Genomic DNA, 22,775 nt, shown 5'->3' on the forward strand with positions numbered 1-22,775 from the left:
GGACTCCTGGAGGTGGGACACAGCGGCACCGCCCTTGTGCAGCCCCGTTTTACAGAGAGAGAAATCAAGACCCAGAGCCCAAGCGGTTTGCCTGAGGGGGTCAACGAGTCCCTGGCCAGCAGGAGAGCACAACGTGGGGTTCCTGATTTCCAGCCACTTCTCTAGCCGTGGGCAGGGGGGCAAGTTTGAACAGAATCTTTCGGAGGCAAATTGATTGCAAAGCAGCCAAGAAAGGGTGCTGCCGTGGGGTTTCGGGAGGTGATGAGTGAGAGCAAGGACTCTGACTGCAGACAGATGAAGGGAAAGGAATTCACCCAGAAACTGCTAGACAGAAAAGAGAGAGCTCCACTGAGGCAAGACCGGGGGGAGAGGAAACCTTGAACTGTATCTATTGGTGTTTAGTCCTAAACACCAAGTTGTATTTCCTGCCCTTTCAGATCTCTGCCCTGAAACCGTGAAGTGAGGACAGCTCAAGGGCCTTGCACTCGCGGTCCAAGAGCCTGGGAGGGTCCAAGTGACGCTTTCACGTGACTGTGTATTTTGGCAAAATTTGCAAAAGTAAGATCGTCTCTTTTTGTAATGAGTCCCCCAGATTGTACAAGCTCTAGGACTCACAAAATCTGAACATGCTGCTAGGCCCGACCCCCCACTGACAAAATATCCATAGCTTTGTGACCCAAGAAACCACTCCTTCCTAAATGGATTTTAGGCTACGGTTGTGCCTGCCTTGTGATTACTGGGCAGTTGGAATTCTTGGCCTTAGGGAAGGAAGCTAGCCTTTTTGAGCACTTCTTATGTGAACAGTGTTGTCAAAAACCCCATCAAAGTCCAGGCTCACGACATCTCACTTTTTCAAGGTAGGGGAACAGGTTTGTGGAGGTCTGGTAACTTGGTGAAAATTGCTTGGCTCCAGCATGGCACAGTCCCACCTGGAACTCATCATTTTGCATAAGCAGGGGAATTGGGAAGGAAGAAAGAGGATTCTGGGGCAAAGGGAAAGTCCTTTCCTTTTTGCATGAGTCACTTTTCTTTGTTTTCCTTTCCCTATCCTTTTCTCTCTTTCTGTGAAGGTGATCAATGCATGTTTGTGAGGTCTGTGGTCTCTACAAGGCCTTGGGATAGGCACCCAAAGTGCAAAAGGCAGTTCCTTGCAATTTAAAAGAGGGAGCAACAATGTTAGGTGGCAGCCTTGATGGGAGGGGGTTTGGGGAAGAACGAATACATGTAGCCCGCCAGGCTCATTTGTCCATGGAATTCTCCAGGCAAGAACACTGGAGCCGGTTGCCTTACCCTTCTCCAGAGGATCTTCCCGACCCCAGGACTCAACCCTGGCCTCCTGCTTTGCAGGCAGATTCTTCACCATTTGAGCTAAGGGAAGTCCTCTTAACTGGCTCTACCCGAATACAAACTAAAAAGCTTATGTTCCAGCACAAAATTAAAAATGTGATAAAAAAAAAATAAAGGAAGAAGCAAAATAGCTATGCAAATTGAACCCTGGACAGTAGAGAGATACACAAGGGTGATGGGGGTGGGGCACAGCTGGAGGTGAGATAAAACAGGTAAGAAAAGCCTCAGGTGAGATTTCAGTAGGATGCAGGCAGCTGGGAAAGATGTACATGGAACCTGTGGCAAGAGCCCACAGCAGAGTCAGAAGGAAACACACAAGCAGCATCGTCCTTGCACTGGGCCAGGCTGATGTGGTACCCGCCCCAAGCCCTGTGCGTTTTCAGAGCTGTGCGTCTGGACTCAGGCACGAGTTAGAAGCAAGGAGGCTGGTTCCAGCTCAGGGTTCGGGGCTCCACCCTGAGTTCCTGACTCAGTAGTCTGTGATGCGCCTCAGAGTCTGCGTGTTCCCAAAGTCCACCCCCTCACGATGCCAGAGCTCCTGGTCCAGGACCAAACTTTGAGTAGCACTGCTTCAGAAGACCCCACTCTGGGCTGCCTTGGGTCATGCCCCTCCTTACAGGGTCAAGGAAGTATTGCCCACAGGCAACTCCACTCAATATTCTGTAATAACCAATGTGGGGAGAGAATCTGAAAAATAATAGGTATATGTGTATATGTATATGTATGTGTATGTGTATGCATATGTGTATGTATATGTATATGTATATGTATGGGGCTTCCTCCATGGCTCAGTGATAAAGAATCTGCCTGCAATGAAGGAGACACAGGTTCCATCCCTGGGTTGGGAAGGTCCCCTGGAGAAGGGCATGGCAACTCACTCCAGTATTCCTGCCTGGAGAATTCCATGGACAGGGGTGCCTGGCGGGCCACAGTCTGTAGGATTGCAATGAGTCGGACTAAAGCAACTGAGCACACACACACACGTATGTGTAAAACTGAGTCACTTTGCTGTGCACCTGAAACTAACATAGCATTATAAGTCACCTATGCTCCAATATAAAAGAAAAATTTAAAAAAGGAGATTCTGGTCACTCATACTTTCTAGACCACCTTTGGATGTTCAGATTTGGGAGTCCTGGCTTTTTCTGCCTGTTTCCAGGACTCAGTGGGCATATTTTCCCAAAGATGGACTGCTTCAGTGATGGATGCACCCTCAGTCTTGGGGGGTGGCAGGAATGGCTGTTTGCAGTGTGGACAGAACTCAGGCCTACAGATTCCTGTGTCCACATCTGTACATGTGGGCCTCTCGGGGCTGAGATGAATCTGGAGTGGGGTCAGGTGAGAACAAGCTATGAGTCACAATTCAAGGCCAGTTTCCCTCCACCTCCAGGGTCCACACTGACCTCGGGGGTCCTGGGGATGCAATCCAAGAGCTGCCTTGTTCAGTTCAGTTCAGTCGCTCAGTCGTGTCTGACTCTTTGTGACCCCATGAATGGCAGAATGCCAGGCCTCCCTGTCCATCACCAACTCCTGGAATTTACTCAAACTCATGTCCATCGAGTCGGTGATGCCATCCAGCCATCTCATCCTCTGTCATCCCCTTCTCCTCCTGCCCCCAATCCCTCCCAGCATCAGAGTCTTTTCCAGTGAGTCAATTCTTCGCATGAGATGGCCAAAGTACTGGAGTTTCAGCTTTTTTTTTTTAATTTATTATTATTTTTTTTAACTTTACACTATTGTATTGGTTTTGCCATACATCAACATGGAGTTTCAGCTTTAGCATCATTCCTTCCAAAGAAATCCCAGGGCTGATCTCCTTCAGAATGGACTGGTTGGATCTCCTTGCAGTCCAAGGGACTCTCAAGAGTCTTCTCCAACACCACAGTTCAAAAGCATCAATTCTTCGGCGCTCAGCCTTCTTCACAGTCCAACTCTCACATCCATACATGACCACTGAAAAAACCATAGCCTTGACTAGACAGACCTTTGTTGGCAAAGGAATGTCTCTGCTTTTGAATATGCTATCTAGGTTGGTCATAACTTTCCTCCCAAGGAGTAAGCGTCTTTTAATTTCATGGCTGCAGTCACCATCTGCAGTGATTTTGGAGCCCAGAAAAATAAAGTCTGACACTGTTTCCACTGTTTCCCCATCTATTTCCCATGAAGTGATGGGACCAGATAAAAATGCATTTGTCCAGGCAAGAAAATAAACATACTTGATGTAATGGTTTGTTCTTTGATTCATGACTTTTAAATATTTGGACATTTGGTCCCTGGGGCTCTATTTGTACTCCTGTTCCAGGTGCTTCAAATGTTAGATGTGGGCCTGCAGATAAGAATAAGTCACACCACATTGCTTTTCTAAAAGAAAGGGACTTCTTTCCCGCACCCTCTCTGCCTTGTTATAAGCACAGGAAGTTTCTCCTGGAGCGGGTGGCTCCCTGAGAGGCAGGGCCGCCTCTGCTCCCGCCAGCCTGCCTGGGGAGCCTGGCTGCGCGCCTACCGGTGGGGAGCCGCCTCCGCCTGGTTTTCGTCTGTGTCTCTCCCCTCCCGGTTGCAGAGCCTGACTCTGCACGAACTGCTGACACCAGCTAAGCGCAGCTATGGCTCCTCGCAGACGTGCTCCGAAGGGGCACTGCCTCTGAGGTCTCAAGGCATGACCTTCTGCACACTGTGGGAAGGAGGGTCAGGACAGTGTCTAGAGTCTATTTCAAATCCTGTCTCAATGGGGGCTTCCAACAGGTGGATGTAGGCTTGTCCAGTGAAGAGGTCTCAGACAGAAGGATTTTTATTTTTTATTATCTTTTTATTGAAGTATAGTTGATTCACAATGTAATTAATTACTGTATAGCAAAGTGGTGTGTGTGTGTATGTGTGTGTGTATATATATATATATATATATAGTAGTGGTTGGGAAGATCCCCTGGAGAAGGAAATGGCAACCCACTCCAGTACTCTTGCCTAGAAACTTCCGCGGGTGGAGGAGCCTGGCGGGCTCTACAGTGCATGGGGTCACAAAGAGTCGGACAGGACCGAGCAACTTCACGACACGCGTGGTGCTTTAGTCACTCAGGCGTGTCCTGCTCTTTGCGACTCCGTGGACTGCAGCCCGCCAGGCTCGTCTGTCCATGGGATTCTCCAGGCAAGGATACTGGAGTGGGTTGCCATTTCCTTCTCCACGGGATCTTACCAACCCAGGAACTGAACCCAGGTCTCCCGCATCACAGGCAGATTGTTTACTCTCTGAGCTACAGGGAAGCCATACTTAGGGGGAGTTTGTTGCTTTCAGTCACAGAGCACCTTTCTCCGAAGAGGACAGAGGTGTCTCTTGGAAGCACCAGAGCCCCCTGTGGTTACCAGTGTGAGCTCCAGACCCTGACCATGTTCAAATCCCAGTTCCACTATTTCCTAACTGTGCAATGTTGGATAAATTATCTAGGCCTCGTTTTCTCATCTGTCACCTGGGGATGCTATGTTCTCACAAGGCTGTTCTGAGCATCACGTAATTAGCAGTGCCTGGCACCATTTACTATTATTAGTGCTCTCTGCCGGTATTATTCCTCAAATAGGAGGAAGTTTGGCAGCAGTGGGGTTTTTGCAGGAATGCTGATTATAGTGGACTTCTGAAGAAAATGGTGCTGGAGGGGTGAGTAAACATAGAAGGTAGGAAGCTGCTGGGTACACGAAAGTAATTAGTGGCGCCGGGCACTTCACTCCTCCAGCTGATGTGGGTAAACACGGAGCAAATCCCGCTCAGCCCCTGAAAGGGTCCTTCCCAGACCAGGGTTACCTACACTAATTACCCAAACACAATGCTTCCCATCTGTTCCAGGCCGTGAGGTCTTGTTAATGCGATAGAGGGAATCTTCCAGAAAGCGCCACATTCAACTTCAGCACACCTGCTTCATACACCCTGGGCTCCAAATGGAGAAAAGAAACACACACACACAAAAAATTGATTTAAATTATGCAGGTGGAGGGTAATTAAATATTGATATAATAATTATTAAATTATGCAGGTGTCAGGGAGGTTTATGGGAAACTTCTGGAATCACCGCAGGAGAGGTGTAGACAATGAAAAACTCTGCATGGGGCCTGAAGCTGGAAGACAATGCTGGGAAGTTACGGTTGAACTGGGCAGCTGGTGAGGTTCACGTTCATCGGGAGGTCTCTCTGGATGAGCTCATCCAAACCAAGAGCAAGGCTTCCCTCCAAAGGCGTGAGTACACAGAAGAGGGGCCACTTTCCTCAGGCAGGAATTACTTTTTAATTCCCAAGGATGAAAAGAAAGTAGTTGAAATGGAAAACGTGGGGAATCTCCCTAAGAATCACCTTTTCATTTAAAACTACGGTATTCAGCAACAACAACGTTTTCATCTCTGAAGTCACATTGGTGATTTCAGAGCCAGAAAGAAATAGCCCTGAAATAAACAAATGATTCAGAGAGGAGTATGGGGCAAGGTCTGAGGGATCGTGATGGGGACCCTCCCAGATATGGACCAGAAATGCGTTTGTGAACTGTGGTGGCTAGGATAGGCAGGCTCACCATAGCTAGTTTGTTGGAGGAAAATTCTAGTTCCAAGGCAGTGAATTTTTATGTTTGACCATTTTGTCACGTGTGTCACTAAAAAAGAATGGTCCAGATGGTGGTCTCTAGTATGTTTTTCACGGTGTGGCGTCTGCAGAGGGGTTTACCCTTGTTGGCTATTAACAAGCAGTGTGCACAGCTTAAATGGGAGTCCAATGTGGAAAGGCAAGAAAGCCAAATGCTGCAATGTCCTTTAATTTGAAATCTCAGATGAACTTAAATGTTCAGCTTTAAAAGCTGCAGTTGACAGTCAGAGCCAATGGAGAAGATGACAACTTCAAGTATCAGTTCAAATAAGCCACTTTGTCCTCTTTCTTTCTGCAAAATGCAAAAATAAAAAATTATGGTTAAACCCCAGAGTTCTGATGTGTTGGCATTCAATGTTTTGACTTTGGTTTTGACTTTTATTTCACGGATGTATAGTTGATGTACAATGTTATATTAGTTTCGGGTTTATAACAGTGACTGGACATTTAAGTACAGTGCAAAATGCTCACTCTGATAATTCTGGTAACCATCTGTCACCATATGAAATCGTTCTGATTTTTTAAGGTTAGATAGTTGAGGTTCTTAAACTTGAAAAAACTTCAGAACCACCTGGGGGCTTGTTAAAGCACAGATTTGTGGGCCCCACCCCCAGGATTTCTGATTTAGTACAAATTTGCATTTCTAACAGGTTCCTGCGGTGGAAGTTCCCAACTTCCCAGCAAGTTCTTTGCTGTGGGTGTGGGGACCACACACAGTCTGAAGATCACTGTTCTAATAATTCCTCCAGTTCGGTTGGGCTCTTGATTAATCTTTAAGTCCTAAATTCTTTTGAGAATCTGATGAAAGCCATAGACCTTTTCCTCAGAAAAAGCACCCAGCTAAGCATAGACACTTACAATTTTAGAGAATTTATTTCTAGGGGATTCCAAGAGTCTTTGCATAAAAACTCTTGTCCCGTCTAGAGCAGAGGTCAACAAACTTTTTCTGTAAATGTCCAGATAGTAAATAGTTTAGGTTTTATGAGCCATATAGACCCTGAGGCAACTACTCATGTCTGCCCTTGTAGTGGGAAGACAGCCATAGACGATACATAAATGAATGGGCCTGGCTGTGTTCCAAGAAACCGCTTTCTATGGAAACAGGTGATCTGCGGTGTTAGGCACTAAGGCTGTAGTTTGCCAACCCTTAGTCTAGAATATGGATTTTAGAATCAGATATACCTGGGTCATTAACTGTGCAACCTTTGGGTCAAGTCTTAACCTGTGACAGCTTTGTTTTCCTCATCTGTAAAATGGTATGTAGTGACTCTAGCTATAAGGTATTGCATTGAGAATTAACTGAGATAATCCAATCAAAGTTCCAAGCATTGCCCTTAAATGTTATCTTTTTTTTTTTTTAAGTTAGCTATCTTTTATTTTTATTTTTTTATCTTTTGGCCATGCTTTTGGGATTTTAGTTCCCTGACCAGGGAATGAACTCACATCCTCCGTGTTGCAAGCGCAGAGTCTTAATCACTGAACAGCCAGGGAAATCCCTTAAATCTTATAATTTTGATATTTAATAATATCAGTAACAGTAAATGGATAACTGCTAGTATGAAGGCCCTGTATGAGCCACGCAGGCATTGGGCAATATTCAGTCAGTTCAGTCGCTCAGTCGTGTCTGACTCTTTGCGACCCCATGAACCACAACACGCCAGGCCTCCCTGTCCATCACCAACTCCCGGGGTTCACCCAGACCAAGGTCTATCGAGTCAGTGATGCCATCCGTCTCATCCTCTGTCGTCCCCTTCTCTTCCTGCCCTCAATCTTTCCCAGCATCAGGGTTTTTTCCAATGAGTCAGCTCCTTACATCAGGTGGCCAAAGTACTGGAGTTTCAGCTTCAACATCAGTCCTTCCAATGAACACCCAGGACTGATCTCCTTTAGGATGGACTGATTGGATCTCCTTGCAGTCCAAGGGTCTCTCAAGAGTCTTCTCCAATACCACAGTTCAAAAGCATCAATTCTTCTGCACTCAGCTTTCTTTATAGTCCCACTCTCACATCCATATATGACTACTGGAAAAACCATAGCCTTGACTAGACAGGCCTTTGTTGTCAAAGTAATGTCTCTACTTTTTAATATTCTGTCTAGGTTGGTCATAACTTTCCTTCCAAGCAGTAAGTGTCTTTTAATTTCATGGCTGCAATCAACATTCGCAGTGATTTTGGAGCCCAGAAAAATAAAGTCAGCCACCGTTTCCCCTGTTTCCCCATCTATTTGCCATGAAATGATGGGACCGGATGCCATGATCTTAGTTTTCTGAATGTGAGCTTTAAGCCAACTTTTTCACTCTCTTCTTTCACTTTCATCAAGAGGCTTTCTAGTTCCTATTCACTTTCTGCCACAAGGGTGGTGTCATCTGCATATCTGAGGTTATTGATATTTCTCCCAGCAATCTTGATTCCAGCTGTGCTTCATCCAGTCCAGCATTTCTCATGATGTACTCTGCATAGAAGTTAAATAAGCAGGGTGACAATATACAGCCTTGACGGACTCCTTTTCTTATTTGGAACCAGTCTATTGTTCCATGTCCAGTTCTAACTGTTGCTTCCTGACCTGCATACAGGTTTCTCAAGAGGCAGATCAGGTGGTCTGGTATTCCCATCTCTTTCAGAATTTTCCACACAATCAAAGGCTTTTGCATAGTCAATAAAGCAGAAATAGATGTTTTTCTGGAACTCTCTTGCTTTTTCCATGATCCAGCGGATATTGGCAATTTGATCTCTGGTTCCTCTGCCTTTTCTAAAACCAGCTTGAACATCAGGAAGTTCATGGTTCACATATTGCTGAAGCCTGGCTTGGAGAATTTTGAGCATTACTTTACTAGCGTGTGAGATGAGTGCAATTGTGCAGTAGTTTGAGCTTTCTTTGGCATTGCCTTTCTTTGGGATTGGAATAAATTAGTTAATGCTATTATTGTTTGAGCAGGCACATGAGAATTACGCATGTACAGATGGAGAACTGTTCTTGAATTGTGAGATACAAAGGATGGATGTCTCGAAGGCCTTATGTGTTCTAGCCCCTGCCTTTGTCTCCAGACTCCTCTGGCCACTCTGCTACTGATGCCCTTGTCTCCTATCCAGGTGATGTTCAGGTAGGCTCCCTTTTCCCTGGAATGTTCTTTTTCCTTCCTACCCCATCCTCAGGCTTCTATTTATGTCACTTCCTCCAGAGGCCTGGTCATGTAGGATTTGTTCCTTTCCTTTGTGATGCTCATTAGACTTTGTACTTATGTATTCGTAAGTGTACTTGAGTTTTGAATGTCTTCTGCATTAGCACTGTAGGCTTCTTGAGGTCAGGACCATGTCTGTTTTGGTCATCAGCATACAGCTGGAGTGGAGCACCAGGCCTGGCCCTTAGTGGCTGCTCGAGAAGTATTTAAGAAGTGAAGGAGCCAATTTTACCCAAGGTTATTCTTGGTTCAAAATGAAATAATGCCTCTGTATCTTTGGAGCTCTCTACCACTGTTCTTATCTCTAGGCAGAGGTGGGAAAAATGAGGCTGCGGGAGAGCTCTCTTATGCAGCAGTTCTGGGCTTATGTTGCCTTCTATGGCATTAAGCTCCCCCATCCCCATAAATGCAGATTCTCAATGCCCTCCCCAAGTGTCTTAGAAAGGAGTCACAAACAAATGCTACTCAGTGCTGATAAACCTTTTTTTAATTGAAGTTTAGTTGATTTACAATGTTGTATTAGTTCAGGTGTACAGCAAAGTGAGATATATACATACACATATATATACAAGAAGAGATGGCAAGAATACACAGAAGAACTGTACAAAAAAGATCTTCACGACCCAGATAATCATGATGGTGTGATCACTGACCTAGAGCCAGACATCCTGGAATGTGAAGTCAAGTGGGCCTTAGAAAGCATCACTATGAACAAAGCTAGTGGAGGTGATGGAATTCCAGTTGAGCTACTCCAAATCCTGAAAGATGATGCTGTGAAAGTGCTGCACTCAATATGCCAGCAAATTTGGAAAACTCAGCAGTGGCCACAGGACTGGAAAAGGTCAGTTTTCATTCCAATCCCAAAGAAAGGCAATGCCAAAGAATGCTCACACTACCACGCAATTGCACTCATCGCACACGCTAGTAAAGTAATGCTCAAAATTCTCCAAACCAAGCTTCAGCAATATGTGAACCGTGAACTTCCTGATGTTCAAGCTGGTTTTACAAAAGGCAGAGGAACCAGAGATCAAATTGCCAACATCCGCTGGATCATAGAAAAAGCAAGAGAATTCCAGAAAAACATCTATTTCTGCTTTATTGACTATGCAAAAGCCTTTGACTGTGTGGATCACAATAAACTGTGGAAAATTCTTCAAGAGATGGGAATACCAGACCACCTGACCTGCCTCTTGAGAAACCTGTATGCAGGTCAGGAAGCAACAGTTAGAACTGGACATGGAACAACAGACTGGTTCCAAATAGGAAAAGGAGTATGTCAAGGCTGTATATTGTCACCCTATTTATTTAACTTCTATGCAGAGTACATCATGAGAAATGCTGGACTGGAAGAAACAAGCTGGAATCAAGATTGCTGGGAGAACTATCAATAACCTCAGATATGCAGATGACACCACCCTTATGGCAGAAAGTGAATAGGAACTAAAAAGCCTCTTGATGAAAGTGAAAGAAGAGAGTGAAAAAGTTGGCTTAAAGCTCACATTCAGAAAACTAAGATCATGGCATCCGGTCCCACCACTTCATGGGAAATAGATGGGGAAACAGTGTCAGACTTTATTTTTCTGGGCTCCAAAATCACTACAGATGGTGACTGCAGCCATGAAATTAAAAGACGCTTACTCCTTGGAAGGAAAGTTATGACCAACCTAGATAGCATATTCAAAAGCAGAGACATTACTTTGCCAACGAAGGTTCATCTAGTCAAGGCTATGGTTTTTCCTGTGGTCATGTATGGATGTGAGAGTTGGACTGTGAAGAAGGCTGAGCGCTGAAGAATTGATGCTTTTCAACTGTGGTGTTGGAGAAGACTCTTGAGAGTCCCTTGGACTGCAAGGAGATCCAACCAGTCCATTCTGAAGGAGATCAGCCCTGGGATTTCTTTGGAAGAAATGATGCTAAAGCTGAAACTCCAGTACTTTGGCCACCTCATGTGAAGAGTTGACTCATTGGAAAAGACTCTGATGCTGGGAGGGATTGGGGGCAGGAGGGGAAGGGGACAACAGAGGATGAGATGGCTGGATGGCATCACTGACTCGATCGACATGAGTCTCAGTGAACTCAGGGAGTTGGTGATGGACAGGGAGGCCTGACGTGCTGTGATTCATGGGGTCGCAAAGAGTTGGACACGACTGAGCGACTGATCTGATCTGATACATACACATTTATATTCTTTTTCATATTCTTTTCCATTATAGGTTATTACAAGATATTGACTGTCTTATAAAAACTGCTATGAAGTAGGACCTTGTTATGTATTCATTTTATATATAATTGTTTGTATCTGATAATCTCAAATTCCTAACTTATGCCTTCCCCCCTTTCCCCTTTGGTAACTGTAAGTCTGTTTTCTAAATCTGTGAGTCTGTTTCCATTTTGTTGATAAATTAACTCGTATCATATTTTAGATTTCACATATAAGTGGTGTCATATGTTCTTTGTCTTTCTTTTTGACTAACTTAATATGATAAACTCTAGGTCCATCCATGTTGCTGTAAATGGACACATTTTGCTCTTTTTTGTGGTTGAGTAATGTTTCATTGTGTGTGTGTATATATTGGTGAGGGGGCATCTTTCCAGGAGTGGCTGGTTTTAACAGAGAACCCTGGGGGTGCAAACCTTGGCTCCTGAGCAGAGCTTTCCAGTGTGGACCTCTAGGCTGAGGAGGGTGGGTCGGTGGGTACATGGAAGAGGAGCCACGACTGAACTCCTCCGAATCCCAGCCCAGTATTGGCTGTCTGCTCTGAAGCAGCGTTGGACTTTGGATCTGAAAGAGGAGTCTGATACTCCTGCAGGAAAACCTCACTGAATCCCCCAGCCACACTGATAAAGAATATTTGTGAGTGACACTAACTCAGTATCCGAGGCTCTTCCCATCCTTCTCTTTTCCCTTCTCCTTCCTGCTTTCTCTTTCTCCTCCTTCTTCCTCTTTCACTGTCTAATGATTTAAGCTTTTATTCCTTGGTATGGTGCAGGAAGAGAAAAGTCCAGAGGATAACCATGGTTAACAATAGCATCATGTCTATTTGTGAACTTGACTCTATGGACATGAGTTTAAGTAAACTCCAGGAGTTGGTGATAGCAGGGAGGCCTGGCGAGCTGCAGTCCATGGGGTTGCAAAGGGTGAGACACGACTGAGCGACTGAGCTCCTCAAACTGCCTGATTGACTATGGCCAAAATTCTTTACAAAGATGTGCATGCATGCTAAGTCACTTCAGTCATGTCACCCGATGGATTGCAGCCCACCAGACTCCTCTGCCCATGGGATTCTCCAGACAAGGATACTGGAGTGGGTTGCCATGCCCTCCTTCAGGGGATCTTACTGACCCAGAAATCAAACCCATGTCTCTTGCATCTCCTACATGGCACATGGGTTCTTTACCACCAGCACCACCTGGGAAGCCCTTGACAAAGATAAATAAGCTTAACATGTAGTCCCCAGTATTGAAGGTGGAGCAGAAGATCTCAGGGCACTATGCCCCATCTCCTAGACTCCTCTCTGACACCAGCCACAGCTTTGACGGATGGTGCTCTCTTTCAGGACTCTCCTTACACTCCAGGTGGGCATCCATGCACTTTTCTGCCTGACCTCTTTCTTCAGAACTGCGGGAGCCTATTGAGTTGGTACATAGAGTCAGCCAGGGGCAGAGCCACCAACAGGTGGCATGGATAACCTGGGTGTGGAAGCCAGGGCCCCAGCCCCCTGGACTTTGTGCAGATGACTCGAGGCGGGGGGGAGGAGGTGTCTCTCCAAGGTTGCCAAGCAGTTGCTTCCTGCTGTCCACAGCTCCAACCTCTATAGCCCACCGTTATGGAGCTTTCCTTTCACAGTCTTATTCCTTCATTCCACCACTCAGGCTTTTGCCTGGTGATATCTGTTTTGTCTTGTTTTGATGATGGTAGGGCACCTCCTAAATAAACCCCCTCCATCCAAGCCTTTTCCAAGCCTCAGCTTTAGGAGGAAACTAAATTAAGACAAGGGATGGTCTAGGGGTGATACAATGATCTTAAAATGGTGACTTTTTTTTTTTTTTAAAGACAAAGGTGAAGAAAATGACCTTGAACAGAAACATAAGGAAGTAAGCTCTGGACTAGTATTCTGGTACTGTAGCCACTAGCCACATGTCACTCTTGAGCATTTAAATGTGACCAAAGAACTGAACTTTAATTTAACTGAAATAACTATGCATGCCTCAGTTCAGGCGCTCAGTCTTGTCCAACTCTTTGCGACCGCATGAACCGCAGCACGCCAGGCCTCCCTGTCCATCACAAACTCCTGGAGTTCACACAGACTCATGTCCATGGAGTCAGTGATGCCATCCAGCCATCTCATCCTCTGTCATCCCCTTCTCCTCCTGCCCCCAATCCCTCCCAGCATCAGAGTCTTTTCCAATGAGTCAACTCTTCACATGAGGTGGCCAAAGTACTGGAGTTTCAGCTTCAGCATCATTCCTTCCAAAGAAATCCCAGGGCTGATCTTCAGAATGGACTGGTTGGATCTCCTTGCAGTCCAAGGGACTCTCAAGAGTCTTCTCCAACACCACAGTTGAAAAGCATCAATTCTTCAGCGCTCAGCCTTCTTCACAGTCCAACTCTCACAACCATACATGACCACAGGAAAAACCATAGCCTTGACTAGACGGACCTTTGTTGGCAAAGTAATGTCTCTGCTTTTGAATATGCTATCTAGGTTGGTCATAACTTTCCTCCCAAGGAGTAAGCGTCTTTTAATTTCATGGCTGCAGTCACCATCTGTAGTAATTTTGGAGCCCCCCAAAATAAAGTCTGACACTGTTTCCACTGTTTCCCCATCTATTTCCCATGAAGTGATGGGACCGGATGCCATGATCTTCGTTTTCTGAATGTTGAGCTTTAAGCCAACTTTTTCACTCTCCACTTTCACTTTCATCAAGAGGCTTTTGAGTTCCTCTTCCCTTTCTGCCATAAGGGTGGTGTCGTCTGCATGTCTGAGGTTATTGATATTTCTCCCGGCAATCTTGATTCCAGCTTGTGTTTCTTCCAGTCCAGCGTTTCTCATGATGTACTCTGCATATAAGTTAATAAGCAGGGTGACAATACACAACCTTGACGTACTCCTTTTCCTATTTGGAGAAAAAAAAATCAACTGGAATTCCATCACCTCCATTAGCTTTGTTGGTAGTGATGCTTTCTAAGGCCCACTAGACTTCACATTCCAGGATGTCTGGCTCTAGGTCAGTGATCACACCATCGTGACTATATGGGTCGTGAAGATCTTTTTTGTACAGTTCTTCTGTGTATTCTTGCCATCTCTTCTTAATGTCTTCTGCTTCTGTTAGGTCCATACCATTTCTGTCCTTTATTGAGCCCATCTTTGCATGAAATGTTCCCTTGGTATCTCTAATTTTCTTGAAGAGATCTCTAGTCTTTCCCATTCTGTTGTTTTCCTCTATTTCTTTGCATTGATCGCTGAGGAAGGCTTTCTTATCTCTTCTTGATATTCTTTGGAACTCTGCATTCAGATGCTTATATTTTCCCTTTTCTCCTTTGCTTTTTGCTTCTCTTCTTTTCACAGCTATTTGTAAGGCCTCCCCAGACAGTGATTTTGCTTTTCTGCATTTCTTTTCCATGGAGATGGTCTTGATCCCTGTCTCCTGTACAATGTCACGAACCTCATTCCATAGTTCATCAGGCACTCTATCTATCAGATCTAGGCCCTTAAATCTACTTCTCACTTCCACTGTATAATCATAAGGGATTTGATTTAGGTCATACCTGAATGGTCTAGTGATTTTCCCTACTTTCTTCAATTTAAGTCTGAATTTGGCAATAAGGAGTTCATGATCTGAGCCACAGTCAGCTCCCGGTCTTGTTTTTGCTGACTGTATAGAGCTTCTCCATCTTTGGCTGCAAAGAGCATAATCAATCTGATTTCGGTGTTGACCATCTGGTGATGTCCATATGTAGAGTCTTCTCTTGTGTTGTTGAAAGAGGGTGTTTGCTATGACCAGTGCATTTTCTTGGCCAAACTCTATTAGTCTTTGCCCTGCTTCATTCCGTATTCCAAAGCCAAATGTGCCTGTTACTCCAGGTGTTTCTTGACTTCCTACTTTTGCATTCCAGTCCCCTATAATGAAAAGGACATCTTTTTTGGGTGTTAGTTCTAAAAGGTCTTGTAGGTCTTCATAGAACCATTCAACTTCAGCTTCTTCAGCATTACTGGTTGGAGCATAGACTTGGATTACTGTGATATTGAATGGTTTGCCTTGGAAACGAACAGAGATCATTCTGTCGCTTTTGAGATTGCATCCAAGTACTGCATTTCGGACTCTTTTGTTGACCATGATGGCTACTCCATTTCTTCTGAGGGATTCCTGCCCGCAGTAGTAGATATAATGGTCATCTGAGTTAAATTCACCCATTCCAGTCTATTTGAGTTCACTGATTCCTAGAATGTCGACATTTACTCTTGCCATCTCTTGTTTGACCACTTCCAATTTGCCTTGATTCATGGACCTGACATTCCAGGTTCCTATGCAATATTGCTCTTTACAGCATCGGACCTTGCTTTTATCACCAGTCACATCCACAGCTGGGTATTGTTTTTGCTTTGGCTCCATCCCTTCATTCTTTCTGGAGTTATTTCTCCACTGATCTCCAGTAGCCTATTGGGCACCTACTGACCTGGGGAGTTCCTTTTTCATTATCCTATCATTTTGCCTTTTCATACTGTTCATGGGGTTCTCAAGGCAAGAATACTGAAGTGGTTTGCCATTGCCTTATCCAGTGGACCACATTCTGTCAGATCTCTCCACCATGACCCGCCCATCTTGGGTTTCCCCGCGGGCATGGCTTAGTTTCATTGAGTTAGACAAGGCTGTGGTCCTAGTGTGACTAGATTGATTAGTTTTCTGTGAGTATGGTTTCAGTGTGTCTGCCCTCTGATGCCCTCTTGCAACACCTACCATTTTACTTGGGTTTCTCTTACCTTGGGCATGGGCTATGTCTTCATGGCTGCTCCAGCAAAGTGCAGCCATTGCTCCTTACCTTGGACGAGGGGTATCTCCTCACCGCCACCCTTCCTGACCTTCAACGTGGGCTAGCGCCTCTAGGCCCTCCCGCGCCAGCTCAGCCACCACTCCTTGGACGTGGGGTTGGTCCTCCTGTCCACCGCCCCTGGCCTCGGACTTGGGTAGCTCTTCTCTGCCATTCCTGCACCGTTGCAGCCTGGCACTCTCGACCGCTGCCCCTGACCTCGGACGTGGGGTAACTCCTCTTGGCCGCCGCCCTTCGGGCATGGGGTCCTCCCAGCTTCTGCCCCTGCCCCTGGACGTGGGGTAGCTCCTCTCGGCCGCGCTTAGTGCGCCGGTCGCAGCCGCCTGTGCTGAGTGCATGCACGCCTAGTAGCTACTATATGGGACCACGTGGCTTTAGATATTTTATATTTGTGTATAGTCACTCATTATGGAGGTTTAGGTAAGTTTTTTGGCTTACTGTACTGATTCTTTTCCATATAGTGTATTGCAGAATATTGAGTGGAGTTCCCTGTGTTACACAATACGTCCTTATTACTTATCCATTTTATATATAGTAGTGTGTTTATGTTAATCCCAAACTCCTAATTTATCCCCCCACCCCCACTATCCCCCTTGGCAGCAGTAAGTTTGCTTTCTATGTCTGTGAGTCTATTTCTGTTTTGTAAGTAAGTTCATTTGTATCACTCTGCATTCTTGACATGGGCCTCAGTCAGGAAATAACCAAGGTAGGTAATCCCACACCTCCTTCACCTCCAGCTGTGACAGGCAGTGTGGTGAAAAGTTGCAAAACTCCCTTGTAATGCATTTTTCAAGGCTTTGGTGAATATTTTGGGGGTTCAAGTCTATTTTTCCCTACCATATAGATCATCAACTAACCACAATACCCACACTTCTGCTGCAGGAAAAAAGATATTTCACTATCTCAGGCTTTCATTGAATAAAGAGATTTTTGAACTGAGCTCCTTAAAATATCAATGCTCCATATTACTCCCCAGATACAGATATAAATCTTTATAATGGTACACTTTACAAGCACCACTCTGGAGTCTTTTCTGATTGGTAATCACAGTGTTTCCTTATTAATACTGTAAAAAATGTAAAAGACATAAACATTTTGCAATCTATCTGTTCTTTCTGTGCAGGCATACATCAGGGGCTGCTTTAAGCATTCCTAATGGTTCACCCATCACATTTTTTATGAGTTTATATGGGAAGAAAATTGTACCAGAAAACTGAATTCAATGACTGCCATTCTATGAATAAATTCTGTTATCTTTGATACTCTGGGTATAATAAAAACATACAAAAGTTAAATTTCAGCATCCTTGCAGAGTTATGTCAACTGTTTTTAATGTCAATAAGACACTGCTGTTCACCCAATGTCTTTTCCCTCCAAAAAATACTGCTTGATTTTCAGGTTATGTTTTCATTAAAACAACTTGTTTTTAACAGTGAAATGCTGTGTATGTTTGCTAATTTATGTATACTACAAAGTCTGATCAAAATGAAGAGTTATAATTTTAAGACATAGAACTCAGTAAAACTCTATCTGTACTTTGGATGAAAGATTAAAATAAAACTCAGGTATCCATAAAACCTGTTTTATATAAGTTAGATCAGAAAACATCTTGGTGGAGTAACTTTGATCAAGCAGATTCTTTATATTTTTTTGTATTTACACACAGCCTCCTATGATCAAAGGGCATATTTTATATCCTACGTATCCTATAGGTATATTCTGTAAATAAGATATTGATCATTATGATCAGCTATGAGATTCCTTTTTAAAAAAATCCAATGATCTAAATAAAACCAAGAGCAGATTTCCTGAACTATCCAACTTCAATATTTGCAAGTTGATTCACTGTGCTTCCTTGACGGGATAAACACTCTAAACTACTTCTCTAAAATAGGGAAAACCCGAAGCGCAGGTAGTTACCCCATAGGATTGGCCCACAGACTCTCGGCTGCCCATCTGAGGGCCCCTTTTCCTTAGGGGAGGGGGTGGGATGTTGAAGTTTTTCCTCCAAAAGATCAAAACTTTCTAGGCAGCCATTTTGAAAATGGCTTAATTGTGAAGGCACAAGAAAACTGAAATTAAAATCTCCAAGATACTCAGAAATGTCAAAGCTCTGAAGTCCCCCTGCTGCCTTCACCCCCACATACCCTAATGAGTTTGTACATAAAAGCTACAGACCAGAGAAGGTACTGCACGCCTTTGCTAGTGGCAGGGACCCACCTTACTCTCCACACTTAGTTACTGACGTTCGGGACCTCTGGGTTCCTACATCTGCTTAAGCTTTGCCTCAAAGGAGGTTCTGCCTCATTTTATAGTCTTAAGCTAACCCTTAGCCCCTCTGCCTGTGGGAAAGGCAGGAAAGAATTTGGGATAGCAACGAGTCAGACATGGCTGTGCGACTGAGCAACAACATTTTGAGGTATGCAAACAAAATTTATTCCCAAGCCTAGTAGAGTTTTTAAAAATTTTATGTTTTGTTGAAATAAGTAGGTAATTGAAATAAAAGTGCCTCCCTGGCCTAAATGTATGTCAGATGATGTGAATTCTCTATTCACTTTAGAGACAGCTTTTGATCTTGACCATAAGCAAGATTTCCCAGATAAATTAAAATCATGGAGAGAGAAGGAGGACTCAGAACAGGTCCACAAGGTGGGCAATGGAAGTTTCACTGGACCCACCCTGACTTCTTTCTGGGCATCCATCCGGTTTGTTTTCACGACAGGGCAAAAGCATCTTTTCTGGACCAGATGACTGCATCTGAGCAAGCGAGTGTTTTGTTTTCCTTTAAAAGTGTGCACAAAGATGCTTATTTGTGAAGAAGATTCCAGAGTTGGCATCCTTGGGAGTTAATCCTGATTAATAGGTGCTTGGCTGTATAATTTCGGCTCTTGCTTGACACTGAGGTTCTGGCCTCCAGCCACCCTACAATTACCACCGAGTCTCAGAGCACACCCTGTAGACACCATTGTGTGGGGGAGACGGTGCAGGTGAATGGCGTAAACAGTACCTTATAGCCAGGAACCACTCATTAAACACCTTAGCTCCCAGAATTTCGCAGTGCTCTCTCATTTTCCCATGTTCATTGACACCCCAAAGAGGTGTTGTGTGTTGCTTTGTTTTGCTCTAATATGACATTTACTGAAGTTTCTCCTTGCTCTGGGTGGTTGTCAGCATTAAGAAGAAAGTAGAGTCAACATTGCTTGAGTGTTTTCACTCTGGAGAGGTTAGGCCAACATGTCAGGGTGGGACTCACACTTAGACACACATAGGACCAACTGAGACTGGGTCGTGGATAGCTAATGTTTCCTGAGCTATGTTGTTATTATTTTGTTTTAATAAGCAGGGAAATCTCCATGCCACTTCTCCCCCAGCTTCTGGGAAATATCTCTACTGTGCATTCTCCTCAGATGCAATGATGTGAGGCTTTGAGGTTGAAGGACAAGAACTTTGATGAGGGTTTTCAAGATCTCAGTCCCATCAGTTATTTCAAACTTCGCTTGAAATGCCTGGCATGCGGATTTGTACCAATGGCGCTTCTCGTGTCGACTAGAATCGAATCACTGGCTGGTAGTTGGGGGATACAGGGCCCCTGGGGCTTCACCGACTCTTCTGATTCACAAAGTGATGTGGGAGCAACTTGGAGGACATGGCCGCATTTTGAACAAATTAGGGAAGCTAAGTTTTTATCAAGAACTTTCTATGTGTAGAGTGCAGAGCCAGATGTTGTGAGGATAAAGAACCTTCAAGATCGAGGTCTTATTGTTACAGACATTCATAATCTAGTTGGAGAGTTAGCGTCAGGTCTGTCTTAAATATCTGTGGGCTGGCGTCCAAAGTGTGACTGTGATTTTCAAGACCAGGAAAAGATTCAAAATATTTCACAATTACCAAGATTAAAGCCAATTTCAACCTCAACCCAACCTGAGCCCTCAAACCTAACCTTTCTAAAAACAACAATTGGTCTTTTATATTGAGTACCTTGAACATGCCTGGCTCTGTGATATGTTCTTAACATATGTGATGTTCTTTAGTTCTGAACTGTATTCAGCTTTGAGCTTGCTTTATGTTTTCTGCCAGTTCATGTGCCAGGCAACCTCTTACACAGGCTTGGGCTGAGCAGGATGGCCACTTAAGGCGCTAAACTGCTCCCCAGATTTGGAACTACCTGTTCTCAAAGCCACCCAGAGACCTGTCACCCAAGGTGGTCTACATGTTTTGGAAATTCAAAAGGCTGGGACTGAGAAGAATTTGAAGTAACATCCTAGGATATTAGGGTTTCCCATTCCTTCAGTCCCCAAATGGCTCTCATTACCCTGATGAACTTCAAAGAGTAGAAAAGTTCTCTAAGAATAGTCTCAATGTGTTTCTTCTACATATGCAGCTTATTTACCAGAAGGGCTTCAAGATCCCACTGTCTTTAAGGTCTCATAGATTGTGGGCTCTGTGTGACTGAGAAAGAGACAGAATTCTCTCAAGAGTTGAGTTGGATTTTGAATTCTGAAGTTCTATCTGTACAGCTACAAAGAAATACCTGACTATCCCCCCATCTCTAAAGTGTTAGTACAAATTTAGAGAATTAATTCTCCAGGCACTTTTAAGTCAAGAGTACTGCTATGTTCGTTGAACTTGGCTTGTCCCAAATAACAGATTGTTTCAGAATAGAATTTGTGAAGTGTGTGCAGAATTATTTTTTATTGGAGGTAGTAAAGCTCCACAAATTTGTGGGAAAGTAGATCACACATCTTCTCAAGAAATTCTTTCTTTAGTTCTTGTTGTTCTTACTAAAATGTGGGGAGATATTCCAAGTATTCATCCGTGTGATGTGGAAGAAGCATTTACTAAGGTATACTTTTAAAAGTCATAATAGATTCCAAAGATTAGTTGGATGCTATACTTTTCATTGACTATGCTAAAGCCTTTGACCGTGTGGATCACAACAAACTGTGGAAAATTCTTAAAGAGATGGGAATAGCAGACCACCTTTTCTGCCTCCTGAGAAACCTGTATGCAGGTCAAGAAGCAACAGTTAGAACCAGACATGAAACAACTAACTGGTTCCAAATTGGAAAAGGAGAATATCAAGGCTTATTGTTACTCTGCTTACTTAACTTATATGCAGGGTACATCTTGCAAACTGATGGGCTGGGTGAAGCACAAGCTGGAATCCAGATTGCCGGGAGAAATATCAATAACCTCAGATATGCAGATGACACCACCCTTATGGCAGAAAGGGAAGAAGAATAAAAGAGCCTCTTGATGAAAGTGAAAGAGGAGAGTGAAAAAGTTGGCTTCAAGCTCAACATTCAGAAAACTAAGATCATGGCATCTGGTCCCATCACTTCATGGCAAGTAGATGGGGAAACAATGGAAATAGTGACAGACTTTATTTTCTTGGGCTCCAAAATCACTGCAGACAGTGACTGCTGCCATGAAATTAAAAGACACTTGCTCCTTGGAAAAAAAAACTATGACAAATCTAGATAGTGTTTTAAAAAGCAGAGACATTACTTTGCCAACAAAGGTCTGTATAGTCAAAGCTTTGGTTTTTCCAGTGGTCATGTATGGATGTGAGAGTTGGACAGTCAAGAAGGCTGAGCACCAAAGAACTGATGCTTTTGAACTGCAGTGCTGGGGAAGACCCCTGAGAGTCCCTTGGACTCTGAGGAGTTCAAACCAGTCAATCCTAAAGTAAATCAACCCTGAATATTCATTGGAAGGATAGTTGCTGAAGCTGAGACTCGAATAGTTTTGCCATCTGATGTGAAGAGCTGACTCATTGGAAAAGACCCTGATGCTATGAAAGATTGAAGGTAGGAGGAGAAGGGGACGATAGTGGATCAGATGGTTGGATGGCATCACTGACTCTGTGGACATGAGTTTGAGCAGCTCCAGGAGTTGGTGAAGGACTGGGGAACCTGGTGTGCTGCAGTCCACGGGGTCACAAAGAGTCAGACACGACTGAGAGACTGAACAACAGCAAATACTTACCTTACAGTTCTCAGCTTTCTTAACCCTGAAAGACCAATGTTAGTAATTCCACTTCCACAGAGTGAGTCTCAGATAAATTGAATAACGTGGCCAACTTTATACATCAGACTCTCATGCCCTTTCCTTTTAAAGTTGTTTTCAAGAAATCTCAGAAATCTTAGACACTGAAAATATATGAAAAGAAAAATTATTTTATTTAAGAAAATTTCCAACTTTATTGAGATAAAACTGTGTAAATTTAAGGTGTACAATGTCTTGATTTGGTACACATGTATACTGCAATATGATTATCACTATAACCATACATCTCCATCACTTCACATAAGTACCATTTCTTTTCTGCAGTGAGGACATTCAAGCTCTACTCTTGTAGCAGCTTTCAGGTGTATAATATAGCAGTGTCTATTAGCTATCACTGTAGTGCTGTGCATTAGATCCCCAGAACTTTCATCTTCTAACTGGAAGTTTGTTCCCTTTACTGGTGTATCTCCATTTCCCCACCATTCTACTCTCTGTTTCCATGAGTTTGGCTTTTTCAGATTCCACAGATAAGTGCTATTTTACAGTATTTGTCTCTGTTTGGTTTATTTCATTTAG

The 22,775-nt window shown here is 44.0% G+C and overlaps 1 long non-coding RNA gene across 4 annotated transcripts in view; it reads left to right on the forward strand.

Moving 5' to 3' along the window:
- Positions 1–5,428: 5,428 nt before the first annotated feature.
- The window catches only part of LOC129644359 (uncharacterized), a 50,718-nt gene continuing 33,371 nt past the window's right edge, over positions 5,429–22,775 (forward strand). The window contains exon 1 of one of the 4 annotated variants that reach the window (XR_008710813.1): positions 5,429–5,566. This is a non-coding gene — a long non-coding RNA (uncharacterized LOC129644359). The remainder of the gene's footprint in view (positions 5,567–22,775) is intronic. The other 3 variants (XR_008710814.1, XR_008710815.1, XR_008710816.1) reach the window with 3 other exon arrangements.

This window comes from Bubalus kerabau, chromosome 2 (genome assembly GCF_029407905.1).
Source record: "Bubalus kerabau isolate K-KA32 ecotype Philippines breed swamp buffalo chromosome 2, PCC_UOA_SB_1v2, whole genome shotgun sequence".
NCBI classification, from domain to species: domain Eukaryota; kingdom Metazoa; phylum Chordata; class Mammalia; order Artiodactyla; family Bovidae; genus Bubalus; species Bubalus kerabau.